The sequence below is a fragment of the Lissotriton helveticus genome, chromosome 8 (assembly GCF_964261635.1).
Source record: "Lissotriton helveticus chromosome 8, aLisHel1.1, whole genome shotgun sequence".
In the NCBI taxonomy this organism is placed as follows: Eukaryota; Metazoa; Chordata; class Amphibia; order Caudata; family Salamandridae; genus Lissotriton; species Lissotriton helveticus.
Genome location: NC_136069.1, coordinates 1,293,381,137 through 1,293,404,225, shown reverse-complemented (window position 1 = coordinate 1,293,404,225; position 23,089 = coordinate 1,293,381,137).

The following is a 23,089-nucleotide window of genomic DNA, read 5'->3' as shown; positions in this document are numbered from 1 at the left end:
ATGATGACTGGCGCATCACCAGGGATGTGTTAGTCATTCTGTGCCGCTGTTCCGTCACCTATGGTGTGCTGCATTTACAATGCGGCGCATCATGGGGCAAAAACAGCACAGATGCGTGATGTATCTGTGCCGTAAAGGTGGCGCATTGCTGGAGTTGTATCGCAAGTGTGATGAAGCTCCAGCAAGGGTCGGGGGTGCCCCTGTCGCAGGGTTTCTGTTCTCACACAGAACTGTGGACAGAGGATTGGAACCTCGGCGAATGCATTGTTGGAGTTGTATCGCAAGTGTGATGAAGCTCCAGCAAGGGTCGGGGGTGCCCCTGTCGCAGGGTTTCTGTTCTCACACAGAACTGTGGACAGAGGATTGGAACCTCGGCGAATTAGGGTGTCCCAAAACTCACGTTAGTAATCAAAAACTCCTTAGCAAGCTAGGTACAGTGTCACATTGGATATAACAAACTCTCAATGTTTAGACAATCCAGAATATGAACTTATAGTACCTCAGGATACGTGGAACTCATGAACAGTCGGTCGTTATAGATTTCTTAGAAACCAGAACATGGAGTTAAGAAGAACAGATGTGTATTTGAAATGTTTATTTACTAATGCCGTCTTCTCAGGCGTAGTACCTTAGATAATAAAAGTACACATATTATCAGTAGCAAAATTACCAGCATAGTTACTAGTACATAAAAAGTGAATGGTGATAGTATGTTAACATGCTGTAAATGAATAAGAGTTAGCAACACTTATAAGCAGCCGCGGGCCGTGGAGGGAGTTACGGTGAGGCAGGGAGGCGGGGAGGGGGAGAAGCAGGGTGGAGAATACAAGTACACATATTATCAGTAGCAAAATTACCAGCATAGTTACTAGTACATAAAAAGCGAATGGTGACAGTATGTTAACATGCTGTAAATGAATAAGAGTTAGCAACACTTATAAGCAGCCGCGGGCCGTGGAGGGAGTTACGGTGGGGCAGGGAGGCGGGGAGGGGGAGGGGCAAGGTAGAGAGGGCTCCACCCTGCTTCTCCCCCTCCCCGCCTCCCTGCCCCATCGTAACTCCCTCCACGGCCCGCGGCTGCTTATATCTCACCCTCCCTAATACACATATTATATTATTTGCTAAGAAGGTCTCTTTGTGTTGGTTTAGGGCGTGCCCATACTTTAGTGTCTTAGATTTGAAGGAATCACATCAGCATACACCAGCTCTCTCTTCATGTGAACCGCATCAACTGTTGTGTATGTGTGTTCGGCAAAGCAATATAAAACCCGCCTCATGCCCAGAATTGGCAGAAGTTGCACTTATGTTATGAGTATGAAGTCGTGGAGATCAGACCTCATAACAATTCTGTATCGTGTTGTTCTTGAAACTTTAGCACTCGCTGTACAGATATAGTTTAACAAGTAAAGCAGATAGTAGACCAATAACATATTATTCTCATGTAAACCACGATGAACTACTAGGTGGAAAGCTAAAGCAACAACTAAGTGTCGTGTGCAAAAGTTGCAAAAAAGGAAAAATGGCGTTTAAACCGGTAATGAGCCCATGCTAACTTAACACGGTGTAAAGATATCCAGGACCTAGATGACACCTCCTCATGATCCGGAAACGAACTGAATAAGATAATAGAAGTGCCATCTCATGAGAGCAGATTGCAAGTTTATATGTGGACGGTCCGCAAGGTAAAGCATTAAAAACTAGGAAAATTTAATGCTAAAGAAAAATAAAACAGCCAAGTACTTTATCGAGTCTTAAGCCAATAGGCAAGGTAAATAATAAAAACTTGACAAATAAGTCAATGAATTGTCAATGAAATGCTAGTACTCAGCATATCAAACATGAAAAAGGTCTATGACATAACTGTGTATGCAAAATAAGCTGCAACAGCCTCCAATAGGAAGTCACCGTCTTCATCCGAAAACAGTTCAGCCATCCAATTTAAAAGCGGAAAAGAACATACGTGCTCTCCCAGCACCGGATCCTCTATCACCATCAGAGGACAGCTCGGTGGGTTTTCAAGAAAGCTCTGTTCCAAGAAAGACTGTGCTGCCGCCAGTAAATTCCAGGGACCAAGTAGTCCATGCATCAATGCCACAGCCATAATCCTTTCGCCAGGACAAACCAACTCGTGAGTAATGATAGGAGTCATCAGCTGATTAAAGTCGACGTCCGGAGAAACCGGTCCGCAGAGACACAAATCAATGGCCCAATCGAAATCACAGGTCAGGCAGTGAAATACAGGCTGGACACAGGTGAAGTAGGAGAATCGAAAAGATAATCCATATGCCGTGCTTAATATCGCCAACGGCATTGTGCCATAATATTCTAGCATGCGATTGCGGAACAGTGTCAGCAGCTGCAGGGTGGGAGGTTGCATAGGAGGGACATCCATATTTAAAAATGTAAAAAAGCACAAGAGCGTCCGCTGGTAATGCAAGTAAAAATGCCAATCCACGAACCAGAGTGCAGAAAATAGAATGAAAGGAAGCAGGGATGACTCCAAAGATTTTCTCAAATGAAGTCACGAGACCACTGGTAACAACTTTAAAAAAGTGCGCCAGGGACTTTGTGGAGGATGCGTTAAAGATAGTCGGAAACATGTTGCTGAAATTGAAAGGCAAATCTTAATTGAAAAGGGTGTGCACCTCTGTACGGGTGTTCGCTATGTGAAGTACGAAAGTTTCACGGGCCGAACTGAAGGCCACCTCTCTCTGAGACAAAAGAGCTCTTATTCTTGCCATGCCGTTGAAACGTGTCCCAAGGTTGGTATTTGTGGCCAGATTGAAAACTCCCTATGTTCATGTGTGGGAGGAAATAGAACATTTCTGCAGCAAATAACCCGTTCACTTACTGTTACGATAAAAGGAATACTTTTAATTAACTCAGAACAATCTTCATTATTGAGCATCAAATAACTACCATTTTCCAACAACTTGAACGTGGGGATGATAGCAGGAACTGGCGTGCCTTGCAACACGCAAGCCATATTTGGTCGGTGTTTGTTGCATGAACCGTGTAACTGTATGTGTCTACACATTAGTGAATGATCTGGCGTCTCAGTGCATTCCTCTCCATTCAGATAAACTTCTTGATCATCTTTGAAACATCTGTATGTGTATGGAAGCGACCAGACCTCATGAAGAAAAGCACTACCTAAAGGTTCATAACGACCTATTGGTATATATTTCATACAATTTGAAAACTTATATAAAGCAAAAGGCAGCGTTATTAAACCGTGGATAAGGCATGTTGCCAAAAAACCCGCAATCCTCTGCTGATGATGTCACTGAGCATGTCATGAATGATGTAATATGTGACATCATCAGCAGTGGATTACGGGTAATGGTATCTCTAGTTTACTCCCTTATAGCTGTCTTTCTTTTAACATAAGTGTCTGTTTCCTTCCCTTATACTTACTGTTTTTGGTTCGCTTCCGGTTCGCGTACCGGCGAGCGAACTGGGAAGCGAACTAAGAGAAATAGAGGTTGGCACAGTTCCAAATATTGTACCAATTTTTTAATAACGGGGAGGTAGTTCTGAAAAGAACTTTTTTTTTTTTTTTCTGAACATTTTTTTACTGTTTTTGAATTTTTCGGAACAGTTTTATATTTTTGGGGGTTTTTCTTGGAGGGGGCAATGAAAACGATTCATTGTAAAGGGCTCAACAGGAGCAACAAAACAAAAAAAAGAAGTATTTATTATTTTGGGCGTTTCGGGCAAACTTGCATATGATAGTCAATAGCTCTGTTGATCAGAGTGATGCTTTTTTCTCCGTAGGAAATGAATCCATCGCAAAATGCGCAGATGTGTTTTACATCACCAAATCTCATTTGTATATTTGGCACCATCTCCCTGCCCTCTGGTCCCGTTACTTCCGGTACAACAGATCTTCTGGCCATAATAGGGAGATTATCTAGGTCGTTCCGAAACTGTGCAGCACTGTAGTTGTTAGGATGCCACCTAGTCATATGGCGATGCATTGTGTAGTTTCCGAAACTGTATTTTTTGTCGGTCCCTCTGGACAGTCTATCTTGACATATAAGGCAAGTTACGTATCTTGCATTTACTTTTTTCTGACCTTTGGGAATTTTAAAAAATTGCCAAATGAAGTTTTCTTTCCGGTGAGACGTCCTGGGCTGCTCAGGCAAAAACTGCCTCTCTTCGTGCTCGTCCTCCTGTTCCTCTTCTTCTTCTTCTTGTTGAATTATAACTTGAGCAGGTGGTCCACTCTTCCTTGGATGTGGTGGAGGTGGTGGGGAAGCACCAGCTGAAGCTACTAAAGAAGCCATTGCTCAGTGATCACAAAGGGTCTTTCTCTCACAATGATGAAAGTCAGAGTGAGGAAAGAAGGAGGGATTTTCATCATTTGGGAAAAACAAGAGTTCTCAACCAATCAAAAGTGTTCATTTTAGATTATATGACCTAGTCTTACATCATTAGGAAACCAAAAGTGAAATGAACCAATGAAACGTGTTATTACCAAGTCACATGACTTGCTGTGTTTACGTTAAGCGCTTTGCAGGGCCTCCCGGTTTGCTTTCAGAAACCTGCGCTTTGCGACTCGCTTCGCGTACCAGTTCGCTAACGTAGTACGTCATATGACGTATCACGCGACAACGTGAAACGTCATGCGGACGGGAGGCGTCACGATGTTGTTTTGTAACGCGGCACTTGCGGTAAAGAAACGTTTACCGGCTCGCGGTCTATTTCGCGGCATCAAGGTCAGCTAACGGGAAGCTTCCCGATTTGCGAAGCGGGAACGAAGAAAAAAAAATATTTAAAAAAAAAATTATTCATAAACATATAAAATATATTTTTGGATTTAAAGAAGAATACATTTTACAGCTACAGATATTAGCTGTTAAAAAACCAATGAAATTCACAGAAAAAACCATAGGTTATGGACCATATATAGTTAGGAATTAGCATTTACAAAACCTTGAAAATTCACTGAAAAAACCATAGGTTATAGACCATATATAGTTAGGAATTAGCATTTACAAAACCTTGAAAATTCACTGAAAAAACCATAGGTTATAGACCATATATAGTTAGGAATTAGCATTTAAAAAACCTTATTTTACTCACACAAAACCATTGAAATTCCATATATAGTTAGTTGCACTAACTATATATCGTGCACCCGCAATCCACTGCTGATCATGTCACATATTACATCATTCATGACATGGTCAGTGACATCACTGATGACATCACTGATGACATCTCAAATGACATCACTGATGACATCACTGATGACATCTCATTTGACATCATTCTTGTGCTAATACGATAAACCTCTTCAGACTCTAATATAACCTTAGATACACTCAGTGTATACAGACACTCACACACTGCCACTCATCCATGGAGTTACTCACACACCCAGTCAGTCATGCAAAGAAACAATCTCACCTCCATTTCTTCAACTATACAGTTAAACACACCTTACTTATTGAAACATATACTAACACATATTTACTCTCTTATACAATCCCTGATACAAGTTCACAATGATCGATACAACCACTCACTCATTCAGTGGCTCTCATGCACAGTTATTTATATATGCCAACTCTCACATGTACTGTGTTTACATATGTACTTACTATGACATGTAGCATTGAGATATCCATTCACTCATCAATACACTCATGCACACAGTCAACTGCCCATGTAGCTGTTTCCACATGCACTCTTGAACTCATACACCTAGTGAATAAACTGCTCACACATCTATGCATAGAGTCACACACCTTCCAGCCACCCCCACACAAACTCAATCTCCCATAGAAATACTTGGGCAACCAATTAATAACACATATAGCCTCTCGTATAGCTAATGATCAACACATGCAGCAGTTTACAGAACAACAGACATAATGATGCACAAATTAAGACAGTTTAGTCACTAACCCATGCATTCAGTGAGACACATTTAATCACTCACTCATACAGTCAGTCATGCACCTACTAAATCCTTCATCCAGACACTTATACATCCACTCAAGACATATTTTAACTTTACAGAAAAATACAGTCACTGGATGTTGTCATCAGTGATGTCATTTGAGATATCATCAGTGATGTCATCAGTGATGTCACTGACCATGTCATGAATGATGTAATATGTGACATGATCAGCAGTGGATTGCGGGTGCACGATATATAGTTAGTGCAACTAACTATATATGGAATTTCAATGGTTTTGTGTGAGTAAAATAAGGTTTTTTAAATGCTAATTCCTAACTATATATGGTCTATAACCTATGGTTTTTTCAGTGAATATATATATATATATATATATTTATTTTTTTAAACAAAGGACGCCGCACACAGCAACACTCGATTTTACGATTTATTCAGTGCCCAGTCTGACACACCAACGCGTTTCAGCCTTGCGGCCTTGCTCATGGTAGGTGGCACTACCTTTTTGCAACTGTTTATACTCTTTCCTGTCTGAATCACTCCCATGAATTCTGGGACATGTAGTTTCAAAATTAATTACACAGATCACCTACGACAGACATTAGCCTCTTTTTAAGTAAAATAACGCCATTGTACTTTGCTATTCACAGTTTTTAAAAGAAAACATGAATTGTCAAGTGGAAAAATTCGATGTTATATCACTTTTCCTAAATATGTATAGCGGAAAATGAAGGGTCACAGTATATTTCTAAAATGTGTAAATATACATCGGGCCTTGGTTCTGTATAGTCCATGACTTCATTGATCTTATCCTATAACAATAGTGAGTATTTGGGCAGTCTGGGTATAGTACCCTACCCACTAGACCATTTTCCATTTAAATTTGTTAACATAAGTTTCCTTTGGACAATGTTGTTTCAAGCAAGGTGGCATTGTTCTATTCTAGATGGACATAAAGTTCTTCATCAAAGGTCATGCCTCTCGGGCTTTTTGTCAGTAATCGTATTATATATTTACATTCCAATTGGCGCAGTTTCTTTTTCTGATCTCCCATTCTTTCATGTTGTTCTACAGTGTCTATTGCAAAATAGTTCATGTTGCGCCAATCTCCGCCTTGACATGATAACAGGTGTTTTGCTGTTGCATACGATAGAGCTTGATTTTTTACTGCCCTAATATGTTCCAAGATTCGCTTTTTTAAAAATGTATCCCGGCCACTGGTTTGGCCCAACGCCTGCACCCGCTGTTGAGCAATCCTGCCTACAGACCACATTGCACACATTTTTTTTTATTTTAGTCAGGACTACTCAAAATACAAGCCAGGCCTACTGATTTTTCCAATGTCTGGTTTGTGTTGCTGTTGTGTTATTGTGCTCTGTTGTTATGATTGATAGGTTGTGTTTTTCTTGTGGACTGTGCTGCATTGTTTTACATGATTATTGTTTTGCATTATTGTTTTGTTGTCGAGGTGTGTTACTTGTCGTGCCAGGTTGCATCTGCTTGTATAGTGCTGTGCTGCATTTCATTTTGTTGTGGTATTACTATACTAAGTTCTTGTGTTCTAGCAGTTTTACTTCAGATGCAAGGTGGTCTATAATGAAGACAAAAGAGCACAAGGGTTAAGAATTTTTGCAATCGTTCAATCCGTGCTGGAGAATTCACTGACAATCCTATCAAGTTCTTTGGCAGGGATTGTATTTTCAGCGATGCAGCCGCGGCCCGTGGCTATGAATTTCGGAGCGCGTCCTGCAACGCAAAATGCGATGCAGGGCGTGCTATGAAATTTGTTTTATTAATTAAAATGTTTACTTACCTCCAATTATCCATACTTTGGTTTTTAGCATCCCCCACCCTGCCCCTCCCCCTCTCCACCTTTTGCCCCACCGCTACTCCCTCCACGGGCCGCGGCTGCAGTGATGGGCTTTGTGTTGGGGGCAAGCCTTAGGCCATTGGCATTCAGGAGCAATCTCTAGATAATCATTAACAATTAAATGTAGTTTCTTTGACCTCAAACTGCTTTGCAATTGCACAGTTGTAGAATAGATGAGTCCTATTTCTCCCCATTTGAGGCAACTCATTCTCATTTTAAATGTTGTACTAAATGTGGGAGACTTTCTCTCACTTTCCAAATCAGAACCCAGGATAAACGAGCACTGAACAAACCAATAGGTCTACTTTTGTAGTGCTGTGCAGCAGAAGTAGTACAAATGCACGTATTTCGAAGGCAGAGGGGCCAGCAGCAATTTACTGCCTAGATTTCCTCTCACCCAAAAATATAACAAAATGTAAAATACTTTTTTTAAAAGATAGAGGGAGTGGGGGCAAAAGATGAATGCATGGTGGAGAAGCAGCGTTGAGTGGGCAGCATATAACGTGAGACTTCAGATGAAGTAAACACAGAAGCACAACCCTCGGACACTAAGGGGGTCATTAGGATGGCGGGCGGACTTTGTGAGCCCGCCATCATATCGTGAAATGGGACCGCCCGCCTTAAGGTCGGGGGTCCTGTGGGGGCCATTACGAAGCGCCCGCCATAGTGGCAGGCGCAACCTGCATTCCTGACATTGTTGCAGGAAGGCATGTCATGCACTTCCATGCACAATACGGCAGGCACCGTGTGGTGCCTGCCATGTTGTGCATTGAGCTGCAGGGGGGTACCATAGGTACCCCCCATGTGCACCCCAACAGTCCCTGGGGGCCCGCAATGGGCCCCCACAAGCAATTCCCACAAGCCTTTCCGTGACGGCAATACCGCAATGAAAAGGCATGTTTCCGCCCACATAGTAATATGGCTGGCAGTGTCTAACAGACACCGCCACCATATTAAACTCTTTTCCGCTCCGTCGACTTGTTGACCAAGTGGAAAAGTGGCGGACGGTCTTTCTGCCTGCCGCAGTACCCCCACCATAGTAATATGGCGTGGGGGAAACGGGTGGCAGATGGGGACAGATCTCGGGCGGATCGCCACCGCCATGCGGACGGTGGCGATCAGCCCGAGATCCTAATAGGCCCCTAAGGATTTAGACTGTGCAGCTCACTAAAATTAAGCTTCAGCGAAGAGGCTGCTAAACTCCAGACCTCTGGGTGCATTGATTAAAGAATATTGGCCCAGATGATACCTCCCCTATTTAAAAGCTAGCTCTTCACTTTTCGCTATGCAGTAACTGGAAGGAGACACTTAGGGGCTTATTACGATGTTGGTGGGTCCAACACTGACAGCATGTCGGTGCCAGACCCACAAACATCTGATATTGCAGTCCGCCCGCCGTACTATTAGGTATCGGTGGAGGCTTCGGGCGGAGGGGCCCACTGCTGTGCTTCCGACGGGCCCCTTGAGCCCGTCGGTGCATTGAACACACCATAATTCCTTGAATGACAGCGGAGCCAGGCTCAGCTCCACCGTCGGGATTATGATGGCAGTTTCTGACAGCCTTTTTATGTCACGCTTTACGACATGGAAAGGCTGTTGGAAAGTGTCTATGGGTGCCCCCAGCAGGGTCCCCTTTCCCCCAGGCCCTCTGTAATGGGGCATAGCCCTAAACATCCCTTCAACTTGTGGCAGGCATCATGCAGGGATGTTTGAAAACATCAATTTTTCAATGGAAGCTTGTGCTGCGGGCCTTTTCAACCCACCGTACAAGCTTCCATTGAAAAATGGATGATTCCGACTGCCCCTAAATACTGCAGTAGGAACCGCCAACCTAAGGTCGGGCGGTTCCAATCTGCAGTGGTGTTAACATCATGATAAGCTCCATATTGTTCTATAAAAATTTCAGAGTAAAAAAATAATATATAGAATTATAGATGGGTAGCCATCAATTATCAGGATGTTTTTCACTGAGCGGTTCGGATTGATGTTATAGACAATGAGAGCGAAATAACAAGGATATCTTGAACACAATATGGAAAAAGGAATTGCTAAACAGTTAGCAGTTTTGAATTTTTAACAAGAAAAAGAAAATTATTTTTATATGTTATGATTTAAAAACAGATAAACCTAAGCTAGAGAAATAGAAAATAACTACAATTTGCATACAGTAAATAATCATAAAGAAATAAATGTTGAATGACTAAAATATAATGAATCAATCAGGAATACAAACTTCAGTCATTGTATTGTCAATAATAATAGTTTTGGGAATAAAGGTAGTCAAAGGCGACCACAATAAATCTCTTTCAATGGCTAATTGAACAGAAACCATTATAAATTCAAATTCCACTATTTAAGAAAAACATTAATAAAGTTCTTATTTTTAGAAATAATCACTTGCAATGCAATAGCAATAAGGAGATAATCAAATGTGTTCATTGATTTATTTGAAGAGCAAATATCAGAGGAACCATCAAGGAAAATATGCAGAATATCAAATTGGATGGCTATTGAAAACACTTCAGTAACTTTATGTCATACTTGTTGCCAAAACTTGTTACCTTGGGGGCAATAAAAACATATGTAAGATATCACTATTGGCAACTTAACAAGTACAACACTTAGGGCCCATTAGTATGTCGGGCAGATCGCCACCACTCGCATGGCGATGGCGATCCGCCCGACATATTCCCCCGCCCGCATGTAAATTTCCCACCACCACATTACCATGGCGGGGGGACCCCAGCGTACAGAAAGACCGTCCACCAGTTTTCCGCCCAGTCGAAGAGTCGACCGGCGGAAAAGCTGTTAATATGGTGGCGGTGTCTGGTAGACACCGCCATCCATATTAGCATACATGCGGGGACATGCCTTTCCGTGGAGGCAACGCCGCCATGGAAAGGCATGCGGTTCTCAGCATTGGGGGCTCGTAGTGGGCCCACAGGGATTCTGGGGGGTAGGGGTGCACATACGGGGTACCGATGGTACCCCCTTGCATTTCACAGTACAACATGGCAGGCACTGCGCGGTGCCTTTCACTTTGTACTGTCAAATGCACAACGTGCATTTCTGGCATTGCGACGGCGGTGCTTTCAGCACCACCCGCCGCAATGTCAGAAATGTGGGATGCGCCCGCCAGTGTGGCGGGCGCATCCTAATGGGATGTGCGGGACCGCCACACCCTTAGCGGGCGGGCCCATTTTCCGGGGGTATGGCAGCCGGAAAAAGTCCACCCGCCATACTAATGAGCCCCTTACTGTCTACGGCAACATTCATCCTACATAGTGGACATAAGGTAACTAATAATCAATTACAGAAGAAAAAGTATTTCTGAATGGTACGGGCAGAACGGGAAGTAGAATTAATTTTAAACAAACTATTACTTCATATGAAAGTGGGAAAAACATATTATGTTATTTTTACCATAGTAGTTCCATTTTAGTTGCAGTCCTATTAGTTTCAGATTGAGATTTTTTTTATATATGTAAGAGTCTTTAACTTAGGTAGAAAAGTCAGATAGCTATGATACAGCCAAAATATCTTCAAGTTGTTCTGAGTAAGGATCTATAATATTCTGCCGAATAGTTCTTTAAGCCACTCATGTTTATTTCAAATGGAATTTGGAATACAAATGATGATTGTAAGACTGAAAAAAACATAAACCGATTTATGGTGCGTAAAAGAGTTATTTGTTAAATAGCTTTATTTATCCACCTTCATCTTTTTAGAACATTGTCAGTGATTTTGATGTTAGAGTTAAACCATATGAGGGAGTGCATTAATAGTTAACATGTTATGTTTTGCCATTTTTTATTGCCACTTTCATTTTACATTCCAATAGTACTTTGCTGTAGGCATCATAAACATTAGATAAAAATAGTGCATCATGTTGTTTTTCATATTCATTGTCAATTAAGTACATCTTAGCCTAAAGTATTGTTGAGTAAGTGTGCGTAGTAGTTCATTAGTTTTTTTATGTATTTTTACGGCCTTAGGAAGGTTCGTCTGTGTGATTTAAATGCTTTTTGGGGTTGGTTATCTTCCTACCTAGCTCTATTATTTCTCTAGTTTGTCATTACATCAGTTATATTGTGCAACACAATCCATTTCAGATAATATTCCATTTAGGCATAAATAAATGATAATGTACATATAAACATGTCTAGCAACTAACTCGTAAAAACCATTAACAACATGATTCTTCTGCAGTGTAGTCTGTAGTACATTAAATTTTTTGAGCAATGGTCAAGTTCCTGGTTACTATTCTAAGTTATCAAATTACTGGTATGGTGGGGGCAGATAGGGAGGACAGGTGGGGGGTTATGTGGCCAGCAACCATACAGGAGGTACGCAGTGACACTGTTTACCTTATTCTGGGGCAATATTTCTAATAAGGGTTCATACCTCTATAACAATTGTGTTCTCATCTATTGTTGGTCATATTCAGGTTTATTATTGTGCTTGAGGCCATTCCCTAGGTTTCTAATGGTCTGTAGTTGGTGGACTGTGCTTCTTCTGCCATTTGTGTCAGTAAACAAATGTGCATATCTATGTATTTATGTTTGTATACATGCGGTATTTGTACAGTGTCAACCTAGCCAAAAAGGCAGTATAGGATTTAGGGCAAGCATACAGTCAACTATTAATTGGAGAGGTAGCTAGTTGTTGAATTGTTACCACATTGTGAAGTAGAGTACTTTAAAAAGGCGAGTCTTACTGAGGCATAATTGTATTCCATCTGTGTGCTATTTTATTCTTTTCTGAGCACTCTGCTTTCTTTCTTGTGCAATGCTATGCTTTCGGCATCTCACCATGTTTTCACTGATTGCATCCACTAGCTTAATGATAGTGTTATGTTGGATTACCAAATTCTTACAACTCACGTTTTACCTAGGAGGGGGGCAGATCGCTAAATCTATTATAAAGGTTCTTAGTTGTATATCTTAGAAATAGAAACAAGAAACACCCTTCGGTGTGTATAATTCAGTTGTTTTTAAGCATCTTTCTATTCTCTCTGTAACCTGTCTTCAAAAGATTCCTATCAGTGTGCACTCCCATACCATGTGTTAGAATATTACATTGTCCTCCTCACACTTTGAATAATGTGATGCTGCTGTTTCATAAATCTCATTCAACTTTCTCTGGGTCAAATATATCCTGTGTGCATAATGAAATTGCAGATACTTTAAATGGGCTTTCAACTATTCTATTTCCCCGAATTCATGGCGTTTGCAAGTATCCAATATTGTTTTCAATTGCTTTAGTGAGTGCTATATAGTGTCAAACACCGCCCTATACAACAATGCCATGAGCTGTTTACAATTTTCTATCATATGAAGAAGTCATAGGGGCCTGATTACGAGTTTGGCAGTCCTCCTGTCCGCCTGCCACCTCTGCGCCCACAGGAGGATCGTCAAGCCCATGGTGTGCCCACCCGCCGGATTATGAGATTAATCCATGGCGGGCGGTGCTAGGGCAGTCTCACGGCCGGGGTCTGTTAGGCTCATACGTGAGCCCTAACAGCAGACCATTGCCAGGACAGTGCCTGGAGCGTGGTCCTGCATGGTGTGGCATGTACCATGTCATGTATGTCATACCATGCAGGAATGGGGGTGCAATTACAGGGGGGGCAAAATATGTGCCCCCTGCATGCACCCCCAAGCTAGAAATGGCAGGGGGCTCTATTAAGGCCCCCTTACTTCCATATCAGCCACCCTTTTTATAGCGGGCTCACCTTCTTGCTGGATGTTGTTGTTGTGACCATGTGGCTGGTGGCTATTTTGTGTAGCCAGTCAGTGTGCTATCCCTAAGGCCTGCATGTCTTCTTTGTTGTGGTCATGCCTCTTTGCTGGTTATTGTTGTGACCATGTGGCTGGTAGACATTTTTTGTAGGCAGCCAGTGTGCTTTTGCCATAAGCCTGCATGTCTTCTTTGTTGTGGCCATGCCTCCTTGCTGGTTGCTGTGAGCATGAGTCTGACAGCAATTCTGTGTATCCAACTAGTGTGCTTTTGACATAGGCCTGCACGTCTTCTTTGGTGGGGCAATACCTCCTTGCTGGTTGTTGTTCTCATCTTATGGCCATGCCTTCTTGCTGGTTGTTGTTGTTCTAACCATATGGCTGGCAACCATTCTGTGTATTCAGCCAGTGTGCTTTTGCCATAGGCATGCATGTCTTCTCTGAAATTGTTACCATGCTTCTTTGCTCAGTGTTAGTTGTTGTTGATGACCATGTTGCACTGGCTGGCAGCCATTTTGTGCGCACAGCCAGTGTGGTCCTCTGCCATAGGCTTGCATGAAGCTTTGACAATGATAGCAGTTTAATAAATAATATGCTTGGGGATATTTTCGCTTATCTTTAATTTGTGTATTTAAATATTTCGAATGTTTGTTCTTTTAATTTTAAACAATGTTTGTTTTATTTTTGTATTTAATTTAAAAAATAAATGTAATTGCATTTTGTAAAAAAAAATAGATTTTTTTATGTATTCAGATTTTTCAATTTAGTTTTTCTTTTTTCTTTTACTTTTTTATTTGAATTTTTGTAACTTTGGAGTTTTTTTCTTCAAAAATTACTATTTTAATGTTTCTGTTTACATTTTTTTAAATAACTTTTTTGATTTTGATCTAAAAAAATGTTTTCTATTTTTCTAACATCTGGAATCAATCCCATGACTGTAGCGCAGTAGCATTCATTGCCTAAGGGTTAGTCCATTGTCACCTGCACCTCCCTGAGTGCCACATCCCAACGTGATGCACATAAAGCAATCAGTTACATGTGTATGTTGTTGTTGCTCTTTCTGATCCTTCCTGAGTGTTCTGCACACAATGAAAGTTTGTTGGTGTGGTTTTACAAATGGATAGACTGTATTATTGCTAAGTCGATTCACTAAATGACAGTGGCCGGTCACACAGGTAACGCTGTAAATAAATAAAAGCACTTACTTTGCGCTCGCAGCATCGCCGACTCTGCGATGCTGCGAGCGCAAAATAAGCGTTTATATTCATTTATTTCTTTACTCTCAACTTTCCAGTTGTATGTCTCACTCCATTCCCCCCACCCAGCCCCGCCCCATCCCCCCTCACTGCCCCGCAGTGTTACCTGCAAAATGATATTGTTTGTACTAGTACTTGAACTGCAACAATGCCACGTTTCACACATTTGTTTCTGGCTTATTTGCTTTTAGGTGCACAAGAGAAGAGACATAACCCACAGTACTGCCAGACAGAAGGCCTGTGCACAACATGACGCGTGACTTACTACACAACACAGTCATCTCTTCAGCTTGTTGTGAAGTTAAGTGCCAGTGCCAACAGACAGCTTCGAGATGGCCCGAAAAAAGGTGCTGCCAAGACAGTGGCTAGTGGGGAGCAGAAGAAGCCGATTTCCACCACTGGGGTGCCACCTCAACCTTTTTCAGGAAAGTTGCGCCTTCCGCACCGGCCTCTGGTGAGCAAGCTGAGAGCAGCACTCCGGCATCAACAGCACCATCCCCCCAACCTAATCCCAGGACCATGTCTGTCAGTGAGGCAGTCAGTGCAATTATGTAGACGCTGACAAGTAGTGATGTTGAATTGGATTTGTCCCTTTCGCAAAGAAGTACACAATCATTTTAGGAAACACAGAAAAGTGGACAGCAGCCACAGCCAGCAGTAGTACATTTGACTGATGTTGGAGCAGAAATGGAGTTTGAGCTTCCTTCCTCGCAAAAAGTTCAACCTCCTCTTTTAGAATCATTGGCTCTCAGATCTCCAGCAAGGAAAAGGAAGGGTACTACCGCACCGTCTTCTCCAAGCACCACTTCTGATGATGATGCTAGTGACATGGAGTGGACCTGACAGAGACCAGGAGACAGCAGGAGAGAAAAGGGAAAAGAAAAGTTCCAGAAAGACTTAGACTTGTGGAAGAGGAAGAAGAGGAGGATGATGATGTAAGCGTGGTACACATTATGGTACTGGAGGCCAGACGACCCATATGCAAAAAACACCACACAATCAAGTGGGAGGAGTGTGGAATATTGGTTCGTGAACTGAACATCATCTGCGCCATCTTGCCCATTCCTCAGACTCATGTATAAACATACACGACAGCCATTTTAGGTACCATGGTCTCTCTGTTCACGATCGATCATCGGCGCACTTCCCTGACCCTGCAAGCATCCCCCCATGCACCCTGGCTGCCCCCGCGCTCACATGCGCAAGTCATGAAACCTCCCCTTCCGCATGACTCTGTCTCTGGGAATCACACCCCGCGCCTGACCAACACCTCCTTTTCTTCTATGAATACCCCTCTATTGATAAACCCTTCCTCTATGCTCGATTGTCCACACCGATCCTTTCTTTCATGAATATCCCTCCTTTGATGACCCCTTCCTCTGAGCCCGATTGTCTGCACGGACCGCTGGTCATCCCTTGGCCTGAGGATACAGTTTATTGCCCACCACTGTATGCACTCGCCCCTCTTCAAAGGAGCTACTATTGATCATGACCTCCCCATCCCTTGAGATTCGATCAGGCGCACACATTCCAAAGGAATCGGCGAAACACTCAGCTGCGTGATAGCCCCCTCCTATTGTACGGGGGGGTGAGGACCTCTACTGTAGCCACGTGTTGGAATGAGCCGGAACTGGGGGCATACCGGGGATGTCATTTTTCCATTACTTCACAATGTCTTTATTGTAATAAAGAGCGGTCACATGTCATAAACCAGTGTATAAAAGGCCAGGTCTCAGAGAGGCTGTCAGAGAGCACCTCGAGACGATACCTTGTTGTCCGATCTGATGTGTTCTGCTCCGTCGGAATAAAACTTGTTTCCTGTCTTCCTGTCTCCAGCACCTTCCTCTTTATTTGATAAAATTCGTATGGTATTAGAGGCGCTTAACGCCGGGCAAAATTACTTGAGAAACATCGACTAAATCGCCTGACCATTTTCCTGACTTTCCTTAATTGGCGTCCCAAGTGTGGGGCCCATCAGCGACACGTGGATCCAGTGGGAGAGGTCCCGACGACAGAGTGAACGACTGCAACGATCGGGAGAGCTCCTGTCCGATAGACCCTCGTCTGACAGCCGATCATCCGAACTTCACTGGTTCCAAGCAGACCTCTCCCGAGTGATCTACGGTCCTGACTGGGAACCATCAGGAGTGCCGCGGTAGCAGCAGAGAGTAGAGGACGATCGGGCGCTGGAAGCGGAAGACAAGAAACTGTCCATGCGGTCCGGGTAAGGTCGTGACACACGACGAATTGCGAATTGATTGATTGTTTGATTGATTGAAATACTAGTATTTGCATTGTCACTCTTTGAGATATTCGCTGCCTGCAAACGGGGAGGAATAGGAATATTCTATCTCCCTTTGTGGATAGTGAAGGGTAGGTAACGCGGACTTTTGTCCCCCATTGTAATCTGTCGTACCTATTTTTCTCCCCATTGATTGATTGTCCGAACATAGATTGTTTGGAGTATAGTTCTTTTGAGGTTCTCTGCTTGCAAATAACGTAGAATAGCCATATTCTGTCTAGTCTTTGCAAACAGTGAGAGATAGGTAGTGCGGACCTTTGTCCCCCGTTGTAATCTGTCATGCCTGTCTTCTCCCCACTGATTGGTAGTTGGAACAACCCGGACCGCTTATTAGAGATGAACCATCCAGCTCCATTGGAAGGCACCCCTAATAAGGACATGTTCATTAAACAAGGACTAGTCGCTATAGCTTATAGTAAGTTATGGCATAAATATACAAAGAAGGACCCCGAAAGTCAGTGGCCACTGATAGGTTCCTTTGATGAACATAAAATAAAAGCGCTAGAAACAGCTGTTAGAATAAATAAGGCAACACCCACCATGCTCGATAGTATCGGCATGTGGCGCAAAGAAGCAGAACAACGAAGGAAAAGAGAAGAAGCAAGAATAGGGAAAGAGTTACGAAAGGCAGCCCACCTGGCAGTGAAGGAACTAGATGAAGAAATAAGAAGGAGAGAGGAAATTAGACAAACGCAAGAATCAGGGTCGACAGGCCAATGCCCTGTTAGGACCCCCTCTACGCTCTACCCGGAGATGCCCTCCAAACAACGGGCAAACGACGAGTTACTGCTAGGTCCTCCGATTATCTACATGCCCCCTCCTTATGCCCCCTGCCAGCCTCTGGCACAGCACCTACCAGTTCTGAGTGCGGGCGAGGGTGCCTCTAGCGCTAGTGCCCCGGCTCTTACGGCCTTCGCACCAGCCACATTGGTAACAACATCAGATGAACTCGAGACTAGCAAGCAGCTAACGGCCAGACCAAATAGGTTGAGCAAAGATGAGCGGGATGGGATTGACAAGATAGCAAAGACATTGGTAGAACGGAAAGAGAGCAAAGAATATACGATAGATGTGCACAATTCACATGCCGGTAGCCATAGACGGCATTTCATTTTACGGTTCAGCTACCACACCCTGAACACATATGAGGATAGGTATCAGACTAAGGGTCCTGCTAAGCTGACGACCCTATATTTATTTATTTATTTATTTTTTAGCATTTATTAAGCGCGAACAATTGCCCGCAGGCGTCTCGGCGCTATACTATTGATACTCTCCTGAATAATCTTATAGATTTTTTTCAGAGGTTAAATAACCAAGTCTTCAGTTTCTTCCTAAAGGACATGAGATTTGGGCTGGATTTATGGTTTGCGGGAGTGTATTCCATAGTCTTGGGGCGGCAACTAGGAAACGTCTGTCTCCCCAGTTGACCAGCCTAGTCCGTAGCACTACCAAGTCATTCTGTCCTGCTGATCGTAGCGTTCGAGTGGGAATGTATGGGACAAGATGGTTGCACAAAAATTGAGGCGCTTGATGGTGTAGTGACTTGTAGACGATGCATAACGTCTTGAATTTAATTCTATTCCTAACAGGGAGCTAGTGGAGACTCCTTAAGGACTCAGCTATTGGCTTGAATTTAGGGATGTTGAGGAGAAGTCTAGCTGCGGCATTTTGGATTGTCTGCATTTTCTTGATAATCCTGACTTGGGCATTAGCGAACAAGCCATTGCAGTAATCCAATGCTGATAGAACCATAGCGCTGACCAATGTCTTTCCTACATTTTTGGGAAGAAAAGGAAGAATCTTCCTGACCAGTCGTAACTTATAGAAGGCAGTGGAAGCCGTCTGATTGGCGTGAGCCATGAAATTTAGATTGTCATCAAAGATGACACCCAAATTTCTAACTTTCGTGACTGGTTTGGGTGCAGCTCCAAAGGAAGGTGGCCACCAAGTTGGGGACCAGCTAGGGCTGAGATGGCCAAAAGTGACCACCTCGGTTTTATCGGAATTAAGTTTCAAACAGTTCGCTGACTTTCCGCCACTGTTTCCCCATCATTTCTGACAGCCAGTATCAGCTGTGTATCATCCGCATATGAGGTAAGGTTCATCCCATGCGCTTTGTTGGTTTTTGCGAGGTCCGACACATATATATTAAATAGTGTCGGACTAAGGGATGAACCTTGAGGTACCCCACATGGCAGTGATAACTCAGCAGATTAAAATTTGCCCAGTATAACTGCCTGAGATCTCTCCGCCAGAAAAGATGCCAGTAGATCTTTTGCTAGGCCTTGCACGCCCATCTTTTCGACACGGTTGACTAAGATCTTATGGTCAACCGTGTCGAAAGCAGCCGATAAATCTAGAAGCACCAATAGTGCTGTGCCACCTTGGTCTCTAATTAATCGGATATCGTCTGCCGCTTTAATAAGCGCTGTTTCCGTTCCATGAAACTTGCGGAATCCGAATTGTGTTTCGTCGAGTAGGTGATATTGCTCGATGAATTCCGCAAGTTGAGTATTCATGGCTTTTTCGACTATCTTAGCAAAGAAGGGTAAGTTCGCGATGGGCCTATAATTTTTAAGTTCTGCTTTATCTAAGCCGGGTTTTTTCAGGAGGGGTTTAAGTAAGGTCTTTTTTAACTGATTAGGGAAGATGCCTGTACGGAACATTAGATTGGTTATTTGAGTAATCACTGGAATAACAGTGTCTATTAGTGAACGAAGAGTATTTAAAGGACAGGGATCTAGAGCTGATCCAGATTTGATAGTTTTAATTATATCCTGGATTTGATCTTCAGTGACCTCTGTAAAGCAAGAAAAATTATTGCTTGGAGATGGTATATTTATTTTTTCAGTGCATTGGTTATCACCCAGATTGAATGCTGAAAATATGTCGTTCACCTTGGTGAAAAAGAAGGATGCCAGTGAATCACAGAAATCTTGTGAGCAAGGGGGGTTAAGGTCTGGGACACATCCCGCGAGATGTTTAGTTATTTCAAAGAGCTTTTTATTCGAATTTTTGGCGCTTTCGATTTGCTCAGTGTAGTACTTCTTTTTTGTCTCTGTGATCAAGAGTTTATATTGGGTTAACAATTCCTTATACACTATCTTATTTTCCTTATCATACTTTTTCCTCCAGTTTCTCTCTTTGTTTCTGCATTGCTGTTTTAGTTTTTTTAGCTCCTCGGTGTACCATGGTGCTGAAGGGGAGCTTCTATTCCTGGACATTATTTTTTCTGGTACCAATTTATTAGCCGCCTGGCCCACCCATGTATGATATTGCTCAATAGCAGTTTCTGGGTCAGTAGCCCATATGGGTGTTAAATTATGTAACGCCTCCTTGAAACAGGGAATGTTGATGTCTTTCCAGACCTTGAACAATTCTCGTTTAGGGGAGGATGTTGTGGCGGTAGATGTTTTATTAATTTGTATTGTTGCCAGTACCAGGTGGTGGTCGGTCCAAGTCATTGGCAAGACATCGGTCACTAGAATATTTTCCAAATTAGTAAAGATACCATCTAGGGTATGGCCTGCAGTATGAGTAGGTCCTTTCACCAACTGCGATAGACCAAAGACCTCCATTTCGGACTGCAGAGATGTAGTATCCTTATCTTCACTACAGTCCAAATGAAAATTGAAATCACCTAACAGTGTTACTGATTTATCGGTAACTGAGGTTTCTAGAATGGTGAGAATTTCTGTGAGGAATTCCGACCGGGTTTCTGGTCTTCTATATAATAGTACGCCTTTAAAATTATATGAGGGGGACAAATAGATATCAAATTGAAGCGCCTCGCATGTCTTAGAAAGAATGATCGACGTTGGAGATGGGACTGAACGCGATGTGACGGACCTTTTCATGCAAACGCTTGAAGTCTTCCGCCACCTCACGGAACAGAAACCAGAGGTTAAGATCACAGTCCCTGAAACGGCTGAGTCCCCATTAGAAGTAACCAACACTATGATGCCTATCAGAGAAGCCGCCCCCTACTGGGTTCCCCCAAGAGGTCAGGGAACAAACGACGATATCAACCACACAGATGCAAAAGGAAGGGTTGTGTACAATTGGGTTTACCAACCATGGGATCGACAAGATATTTTAACCTTTAGGCAAACCCTGCCTGATTTAAGGAAAAACCCGACAGCATTTTACACCGAATTAGGTACAGCCTTGGGCTCAACGATAATGACTCTAGCAGACATTGATTTGTTTTTCGGGTTATGTCTGCCGGCTGACGTGTGGAAGCAAATCCGGAAAGCCGAACACACAGATCTGTTTGGACATACCTGGAACCAACTCAGTGAGCTAGATAGACGACGAGAGCCCGGAAGGAAACCGATAAAAGACATACTGGAACTTCCGGACAAAATAGTTCAGAAGCTGAAAACCTTGATCCCAGAGAAAAAGGTAGATTGGTCAATAGTCACGGCTTGCCGTCAGAAACCTCAGGAAGACGTATCAGAATACTTCTCCCGATTCGAAACGGTGTTCTCCGACTACAGTGGCCAAAACATGACCACCGCAACCGGACAACACCTATTTGTGCAAAACTACGTAAAGGGTCTGTCACGAGAGGTTTCCGAAAAGTTACAAACGAGCGAGAGTAGTTGGGGGGCCTCCAAACCCGCCGCTATCCTACAAATGGCTCAGTACTACGAACACCAAAAGAATGAGAATGATAGGGCAACCGAGAGAAAGAAGAAAGATTTGAAAGAAAGGGTGATGATAGCTCAGATACAAGGGGTGGCAGTCGGGAAAGAACTACACAGGGGGAGCTATCAATCAATCGCACCTAGAAATCCACCCCCAAAGGACCGCACACCCACTCCCTACTCTGGACGTAGGGATATAGAAGATAATCAGTGTGCATTTTGCAGAGGATTCGGGCATTGGAAGTCTCAATGTCCGGCTCTTCTGGAACTGATTAAAAATAAAGAAACGAGGGACATGATGAATGGCCCCAGGACTAGAGGACAGGGACGGGGATACACAAACGACCCCAACAGCGACAGACCAGGAAGATCAAACACATTTGACCTCCCCCGACAGAACCAGTACCAACTATCTGATAGTGAGAACACCCCCGACTTCGCATAGGACTGCCAGGGGCAAGGGAGGGATCCAGTCGAGATCTGTGTTGACCAGCAAGGTCCTTACGTCACCGCTAAGGTCCTGGGCACAAAGTCTCCATTCTTGGTAGACACTGGAGCGACACGTAGTGTATTATCAAAGCGACTGATTCCAAGGGCACCCTTGTCTGGCTCACACATTACATCGATAGGTTTCCATGGAACGCCCTCCACTAATCCCCTGTCTGTACCTATCTCCTTTGACCTAGGAAACAACCCCACTGACACAACATTTCTGCTCTCCTCCAACTCTCCTGACGCCATTATGGGTATTGATTTACTAAAACATTTCCGAGCTACTATTAGGTGTTCCCCAGATGGAGTCCGAGTCATCCTGTACGACAACCCGAACATGTCCAGATCCCGTCCCGCACGACATATGTACTCTATAACTGATGCTGACCTAACCTTGCTCGACACCCTACCCCTGTACCTATGGGCCAGAAACGACTCGGATGTAGGACGAATGATGATCGACCCTGTGCACATAACTGTTCGACCAGACGCAATACTCCCGAAACTCCCACAGTACCGGATATCGCCCGAAGGCGAGAAGGCATTGGTAGCGATTATTCAGTCCCTGGTAGATGCAGGAGTGGTAGAGGAAGTGGTTAGTAATGTCTGCAACAGCCCTATCCTACCCATTGTTAAGAAGCAAGGTGAGGGAGATGAGAAAGCGTACCGCTTCATCATCGACCTGCGAGAAGTCAACAAAGTGGTGGTGCCACAGTACCCCGTAGTCTCAGACATCACCACCATTCTGACCCTCATCCCGTCCACTGCCACCACCTTCACCGTTATTGATCTCAAGAATGCATTTTTCTCTATCCCCATCCATCCAGACAGCCGTTATCTCTTCGGCTTCA